The 8,086-nt window shown below is 46.3% G+C and overlaps 1 protein-coding gene across 1 annotated transcript in view; it reads left to right on the top strand.

Moving 5' to 3' along the window:
- tanc2b (tetratricopeptide repeat, ankyrin repeat and coiled-coil containing 2b) overlaps positions 1-8,086 on the top strand; it is a 226,036-nt gene that overhangs the window by 62,062 nt on the left and 155,888 nt on the right. The window lies entirely within an intron of this gene.

The raw sequence follows: 8,086 nt of genomic DNA, 5'->3' as shown, positions 1-8,086 counted from the left end.
AGTTTCGCCAATGTAGCCTGGCCTTACAATACCCTCGAAAGAATGTCATTTGTACAGAATCTGGAACAGGGGAAAAATTTGTCTAAATGTATGGGGGGAAAGGTGTATTTGCCCCTGGGCTCAGGGTGCTGCTGTTGGGGGCCCTATTATGACTGAAAGAAAGAAAGCCCCACTGGGAAACTCCAACTCCCATTGTCATTGTGACACAGCACTCCACAGCACACAAGTGAACACTGCACACTGCACACAACGAAATTGCATTTATGCTTCACCCGTGCAAGGGGGCAACCCTCAGTGGCGCCCCATGGGGGGCAGTGCGGTTTGGGCGGTCCATGCTCAGGGTACCTCAGTGGGGGGGAGGGGGGGGGGGGAGCACTGGTTGATTACTCCCCCACCAACTGGCGGGTGGGGTCAAACCCGGGAACCCTTGGGATGAAAGTTGGGGGCCTAACCGCTCACCCATGACTGGGAGGACGTATGGAAGTAGCCTGGTCCTGAGAAAGTGGGGTGGGTGAGAAAGGGAAGAGGGAAGGAGAGGTGGGGTTAGGATGGAGATGAGGGCAGACAGTGGGTGGGGGAGAAGACATGAGAAAGAAAGGAGGAGAAGTGAGGGGGCTGGGGGGGGAACACAGTACGGAGAGGAGAGGAGAAGGAGAGGAGAAGAGAGGAGGAAAGGGGGGGGAAAGGAGAGGAGGAGGAGGGAGGGAGGGGGGGGAGGGAGGGAGAGGGAAAAGGGGGGGAGGAGAGGAGAGGGGGAAAGGAGAGGAGAGGGAGGAGGGGAGGAGAGAAGAGGAGAGGGGGGAGAGAGAAGGGGAAAGGAGAAGGGGGGGGGGGGGGGTGGGGGGGCGGGGGGGCTGGGAGAAGGGATTGAAAAAGGGGAGAAATTAAGGGGTGATTTTTTTAAGAGGAGGAGAAAGGTTTGGGGGGGTTTGGGGTAGGGGGGGGGGGGGCGGGGGGGGAGGGGGGGGAGAGGGGGAGAGAGAGGGGAGAGAGAGAGGAGAGGGAGGAGGGGAGGAGGGGGGAGAGAGGGGGGGGGGGGGGGGGTTTGGGGTAAGTGATGGATGGGTGTTCACAGAATGAAGCATTAAACATCATGTCTTATGTGTGGCAGAAGATGAAAAAATGGGGGGGAAGGAGAAAAGAGAGGAGGGGGGAGTAAAAATGGAGGTAAGGGGAAGGAAGGAAGAGAGGAGGAAGGGGGAAAAGGAAAGGGGGAAAGGGGAAGGAAGGACGGAGAGGAGAGGAGAGGAGAGGAGAGGGGAGGGGAGGAGAGGGGAGGAAGGATTGAGAGGAGAAGAGGAAGGAAGGATAGAGAGGAGAGGAGAGGAGGAGGGGGGTAGGAGAAGAAAGGGAAAGGGGGGGGAGAAGGAAGAGGGAGGAGAGGGAGAGGAGGGGGGAGGGGAGGGGGAAAAGGGGAAAAAGGAAAAAAGTGGGTTTGCGATCCGAAATGATGGAGAGGAGAGGGAGGGGGAGGGAAAAAAAAAAAAAGAAAAATTTTGAGGGAGGGGGGTAAACGGGGGGGGGGGGTAATGACTCGTTTGGGGTTTATGCCTCGCTTTGCTGGGGCAGTGAAAACCTTATTTTTCCATGGAACCAAATTTGGGGGCACGGGGAGGGGGGGAAAGGAAATTTTATGTATGTACTTTACATGGGGGGTTTTTTTAACCTTTTTTTCTTAACGAAACCCAAGACAAGCCGTGCCCCCTCCCCAAATTTTTAATGTGTTTTCAAAAAAAAAAAAATGTTTTTTTGGACAAAATTACAAGGTTTTTTGTTTAAAGCCTTTTATAAATTTCCCGTAAGGGATTTTAAAATGTGGACCGAAATGTTTTTTAAATTTGCTCAAAATTTGGGTTTGTAATTATTTTTTTGTTTGCAAGCAAAATTTTTGGTCCCAGCCCGACACAAACAAAATTGGGGCACCCTTTTAAATTTTGGTTTGCCCCCCCCAGGGGGTGCCCCCCCCCAGGGGTTTAAAAAACCTCTGTCTTCAATTTTGGTTTTGGGGTGAGTAAAGGGCGGGATTTGTAGATAGATTTTGGAAATTGGGGAACCCATTAGAATCCCAAAAAGGTTGCCATTAGGGAAAATGTTTTCCTTTTCGGCCCCGTTCCCCCAAAAGGGCATTATTTTGTTTCTTTTTCTCTAGGCTACTTTGCCAAAATGTACAGTTCCTGCCAAAAAACGCGCCCCCGCCCGGGCCAACGCAAGGCACACGCACACTGAATGAAGAAGACACTCTCTTTTTCTCTCTTTTCTCTCTAAATTTTTGCCACCAAGGCAAAACACACACGCACCCCGGGAAAGCACGCAGCACGCACGCACGCACCCCGGGCCCCCCCCGCACGCGCCGCACCCAGCACCGAAACCGAAACACGCAAAACGAAAACACGAACAGCTCCCCCAACACCCCGCATTTGTTTAAAGATGACTAACAAATGGGCCCCCTTTCCCGCCTGCCGCGGGGCTTTTTTAAAAACCTTAAGGCGCGGCTCTTTAAGGTTTTTAAAGGGGTTTGGCCCACGCCCCCCTTTGATTTTTTGAGGGGCCTTTCCAGCTCAGCCAGTGTACGGGCAATTACCGGGTTTCCCCATAGCGTTTGGGCGATGGAGAAAAGCAAAAAGGAAATTTGGGTTTAAGGAGACGGGGGGGGGAGGGGGGGGGCCGGTGGGGGGGGGGGGGGGGGGGTAGGACATTTGCTGTGTGTGTGGTTGTGTGTGTGTGGGTGTGTGTGTGTGTGTGTGGTGGGGGGTTTGTGGGGTGTGTGTGTGTGTGTGTGTGTGTGTGTGTGTGTGTGTGACAGAGAGAGTGAGAGTACCCTCAGACATCCCTTTTTAAGGGCTCTGAAATTTTAAATTTTTGGTTTAAAACTGTGTGTGCGTGAAATGTGTGATTTGTGCTTTGCATGGTCAAAGTCCCCCCCACCCACACCTTTAAAGAAATATATGCTCTGGCAAGCTCTGCCTTTTCTCTCCGACACTTAACAGACTCTCCAAAGGGGTTTTTTTACTTTGCTTTAAAGAGGACTCAAAAATTTCTTTTTTTTTTACAATGCTGTTTTCCAGTGCTATTTTTCCCAAGTGCATTCTGCCTGAATATTATCATTCAGGCTGCACGCTGCGGAGGAGGGGGGGGGGGGTTGAGGGGTTTGACAAAGCTGAAACTAAAAACTTACATCTTAAACAAAAAAAACATACCCGAACCTCTACTCCAGCCTTTTAACCCACTTTGGACAAGGGCGGGGGCCCCGTGTTTAATTTGCCAATCGGGGGGGCCCCGGGCAAGGGGGGGTGGCTCCCCGGGGAGGGGGGGTCTGGGGAATGTTTTCCCCGGGAGGTTCCACCCAAAGGGTTCCGGGCTCTCATCTAAAGGTTTCCCGGAGTTTAAAATTGGGAGGTTCCGGAGCTAGCCCCCCTTTTCCCCCCCCAAAATTTAAAGAAAGGGGCCTTGCCCCCTTTTGGGGGGAAATGGGGAAAACTTGCCGTAACGCAGGGAAATGCGCTTTTTTAGACGCAATGAAACCCTGGATAAAAAATGCTAAATGGGGGTTTGTTTTCCCTGTAAAATTTTTAAAAAATTTTCGGTGATGTTTGCCCGCCGGGGTGAAGTCACAGGGTTTGTAAAAACCTATCAGGGAAAAATGAATGTGCTGTAGTAGTTTTTTGAAAACCTTGCAGTTGCTTACCCCTTAAAACCCCTGGTCTGGGGGACGGCCTCCGGGGTTTCACGGGGACCCTTTAATGGTTGGTCAAAAAAAACTCAAAAAAGTGTGATATATATGGGTCTTGTTAAAACCTTCCAACAAGTTTGGCCAGGGTCCCCATTTCCCCTCCCCTCAATGTTTTTTCCCCCACTCCTCCATGGGGTTTTTGTTATTTAGAGCAAAAAAATGCAAAGTTATCGTCTCTTTTTCTATTTGTGGCAAATTTGGGAAATTGCGCTGTATTTTAATAACCCCCCAAACATCGTGACAACAAGTTCTCGCTCACGTGCTTCGCAATGTTATTGCAGCAACAGAAGTCTTATGGGGCTATTGATTTTTTTAAAAAAAGGGTTTTTTCTCAAAGGGGGGCGGAAAACCCTAGGGGGGGGGGCGCGGGAGGTATTGGGGGGGGGCACGTGAAGTAAGGTTTTTTTTTTTTTAATAATTTTTTGCTTTGCCTTTTAAATCAACACATTCATTTACAATCACAATAAAAATTTTAAAAAAATTTTTCATAAAATTTTGAGAAAATCATAGGCCATAATGTGTATATTAGGCCCTTAAAAAACTTTAAAGGGAAGGCCCCATTTATTTGTATTTTTGTAACCATTTTGTTCGAGGGGGGGGGAGGGGGAGACAGACACCCTTTCCCCTGGGAAAGGGGGGGAAAGGCACGAAAAAAATTTTAGGGCCACTGTTTGAACAAGATAGCTCAGATCCGCCCATCAGTTTTCAAAGAAGTTTTGCTAAAGGGTTTGGTTTCCTAAGGGGGGCATCGTCCCATCCCCCCTTCTCTTTCTGCAGTTTTTTGTTTGTTCATAAGGTCAAGGAGAAAAAATTTTTTTAAACCCCAAAACAAAAAAAAATTTAATTTATTTCCAAAAAACAAACCCCCTTTAACCCAACCTTTAAAATAAAAAAAACCCCATATCCCCCTTTAAACTAACAAAACAAACCCCCAACCCAAAAAACCCAAAAAAAAAATTAAAATTAAAAATACCTTTTTCTTTATTTTTTTTAAAAATTTTTTTATTTTTTATTTTTATGTTTATTTTATTTTTATTTTTTATTATTATTTTTACCTTATGTTTTATCTTAATGTTTTAAATGTTTTTTGACTTTAATTTATTTCCTTCTTTCTTCCCTGTTTTCTTTCTTTTACATTTGTTAACTTTGTGAAGCACATTGAGTTGCACCTGTGTATGAAATGCGCTATATAAATGAACTTACCTTGCCTTGCCTTGTTTGTGGCTTGCATAAAATGTGTGCTACCGCCTCATACAGTGGAAAGGGAACTCAATTTTGTCTCCTAACCGAAGGTCAATTAAAGGGGCGTCCACATGATGTCACATGGATCTCGGAAAAGCAAAAGCTTGAAGTATCTTACTGTAGCAGAGGATCATTGGTGGCGCCATTGCTATTTTGGTAGCAGTTTCTATGTATTCAGAAGGGCTATGGGTAGCCAAACCAAAACTAGCAGACCACAAATGCTGTGGTGAGCACGAAAAATATGGAAATGGGTGGGGACAGAGGGCAGGGTACTGGGGTGGATAGACAAAGTACATACATACATGTATACCCACAAGGAAATGGATATCCACTGATTCAAGCTTTCCATAGTCTTTCAGAATGCACATAAAATATGCCAATTTGGTAAACAAGTTAGTATGGGTGTCAGGCCGACCAGGGGTGAGTTTCTCAAAAGAGAAGTTGTTAGCCTGTTAGCAACTTCGGTAGGGAAAATGCATTGAAAACAACAGAGTAGCTAATGTACTAAAGCAACTTTGGTTTTGAGAAATTCACCCCAGATCGGTGCCAGTGCCCGTTCCCCCACTAGTTATGTTCAGAACTTAAGTGCTTACCTGCGAACCACCCACGTTCACACCAGAGAAACTCTACAGTACTCTACTGTAATGCACTGTTACTTGCTTATTCCTCCAGTGAGTTTGCAGTTTTGGGAGGCCTACTTCAGCCCATCAGGGCTTGACACTGGCACTAGCCAACCGGACAAATGCTGGTAAAACTTGGCTGTGGCTGGTTGCAATATCAGTGTCACTAGCCAATTTGGCAGGTATAGCTTATTCTATGGTATGACATATCAGAATAGCCTATATTCTGCACTTTGCCCCTTGTGTATCAATTGTTTGTAAGTTTGAGAAGAAGCTGAGTTACTCCATGCAGAAAGTGTGCACTCATCATCTTGTTTTAGCACCTCATCTTCTGAAGTTAGATGTACAGTGTCATAATAAACAAACAAGCAAAAAAAATCTAATTTGTGGCTAGTGGCATAGCTGGATGGCTAGTGACTCTGGAAAACCACTAGCCACAATGGCCGACAAGCAAAAAAGTTAATGTCAAGTAGAGGTGCACCGAAATGAAAATTAGTGGTCGAAACCGAAACCGAATAATAATTAATCACTTGGCCGAATACCGAAACCGAAACCGAATATTACAATTCAGTCAACAGTTATCAAAAGTTAGGTTTTTCACTATTTTTAAATATTGCTTAAATTTACGGTTTACAATAAATGTTTTGATATGTTTTTGAAAGAAAATAAATGTGTATTTGAAGTCTTCAAATGTTAGAGCAGAACTGAAATTAGTTGAATTAATGGCTATTTTCCATTCATTTTCTATTCGGCCCCCAATTCGGCCACTCAATTGGCTTTTGGCCGAAAACCGAAAGTGTATTTTTTTGCGTTTTCGGCCGAATATTTTCTGCGGCCGAATTTTCGGTGCACCTCTAATGTCAAGTCCTGCAGCCCATCTGCAGTTTTGCCTTGAAAACAAGCTGGTGCACTAGTACTAGTTTTCAGGCCGACCAGGGGTCCGTATCTCGAAAGCGTCTTTGCTAACGACGGTAGCAACGTCCTTCGTAAGAGCGACTCAAGTCTCTCTCGACAGCGACGCTCACAACTAAATCCAATGGAATGGTAAGACGGTCTTAGGACGGTCTTAAGACGGTTAGCAACGACAAAGATCGAGAAACGGACCCCAGAACGGTGCTGGTGCCCGTTCGCCCACCAGTTATGTTCAGAACTGAAGTGCTTACCTGCAGGGCTCTAAATTAACTTTTTTTCATCACCAGCCAAAATGTCAAGTAGATGTTAATTCTACTAGCCAACACACACTCACTAATAAGGGAACGTGTCTGGTAAGTTGGTCTTTTTCACTAGCCAAACTGAAATTTCACCAGCATTTTGACGGTTGGCTGGTGTTAAATTAGAGCCCTGCTTACATGCGAACCACCAACGTTCACACCAGAGAAACTCTACAGTACTCTACTGTAATGCACTGTTACTTGCTTATTCCTCCAGTGAGTTTGCAGTTTTGGGAGGCCTACTTCAGCCCGTCTGCAGTTTTGCCTAGTACTAGTTTTCAGTCCGACCAGGGGTCCGTTTCTCGATTATTGTCGTTGCTAACCGTCTTAAGACCGTCGTAAGACCGTCTCAAGGCGTAAAACCATGCCCTTGGATTTAGTGGTGAGCGTCGCTGTCGAGAGAGAGTTGAGTCGCTCTTACGAAGGACTTTGCTAACGACGATAGCAAAGACGCTTTCAAGAAACGGACCCCAGAATGGTGTCGGTGCCCCCACCAGTTATGTTCAGAACCAAAGTTCTTTCCTGCGAACGACCCCGTTCACACCACAGAAACTCTACAGTACTCTACTGAAATGCTACTTGCTTATTCCTCCAGTGAGTTTGCAGTTTTGGGACTTCTGTCCGTGTGCAGTTTTGGAATTTCAGCATGCGGGCGTTTTTGTGTTTTCAGTGTGTGTGAGTGTGTGTGTGTGTGCGCGTGCAGTTTGCTGTGCCTTGCTTGACTGCGTGTGCAATTTTTTTTGTTGTGTATGTGTGTGTCTGTGTGTGTTGTGTGCATGCGTGCGTGCGTGCGTGCGTGTGTGTCTGCGCGAGCACGTCAGGGCTTGACACTGGCACCTGCCAACTGGCCAAATGCTGGTAAATCTTGGCTGTGGTTGATAACAATTTCAGTGTCACTAGCCAATTTGGCAGGTAGCTTATTCTATGGTATGACATATCAGAAAAGCATATACTCTGTGCTTTGCCACTTGTGTATCAATTATTTGTATTTAAGTTCAAGAAAGAGCTCAGTTACTCAGCTATTATTTGATGTATTTATTTCTATGTAGAAAGCTGTGAACTAATCTTCCTGCTTTAAGCCCCTCATCTTCTGAGGTTAGATGTACAGTGTCATAATAAAAAAATAAAATTAGTGGCTAGTAGAATAGCTGGCTAGTGACTCGGGAATACCACTATCCACAGTGGCCGGCAAGCGCAAAAGTTAATGTCAAGCCCTGGCGCACGTGTGTGTGTATGTGCGGGCATGCATGCATGCGTCCTTGTGTGCAGGTGTGTGTGTGTGT

This window comes from Engraulis encrasicolus, chromosome 17 (assembly GCF_034702125.1).
Source record: "Engraulis encrasicolus isolate BLACKSEA-1 chromosome 17, IST_EnEncr_1.0, whole genome shotgun sequence".
Lineage (NCBI taxonomy): Eukaryota > Metazoa > Chordata > Actinopteri > Clupeiformes > Engraulidae > Engraulis > Engraulis encrasicolus.
This window is presented reverse-complemented; position numbering and strand designations above follow the sequence as displayed.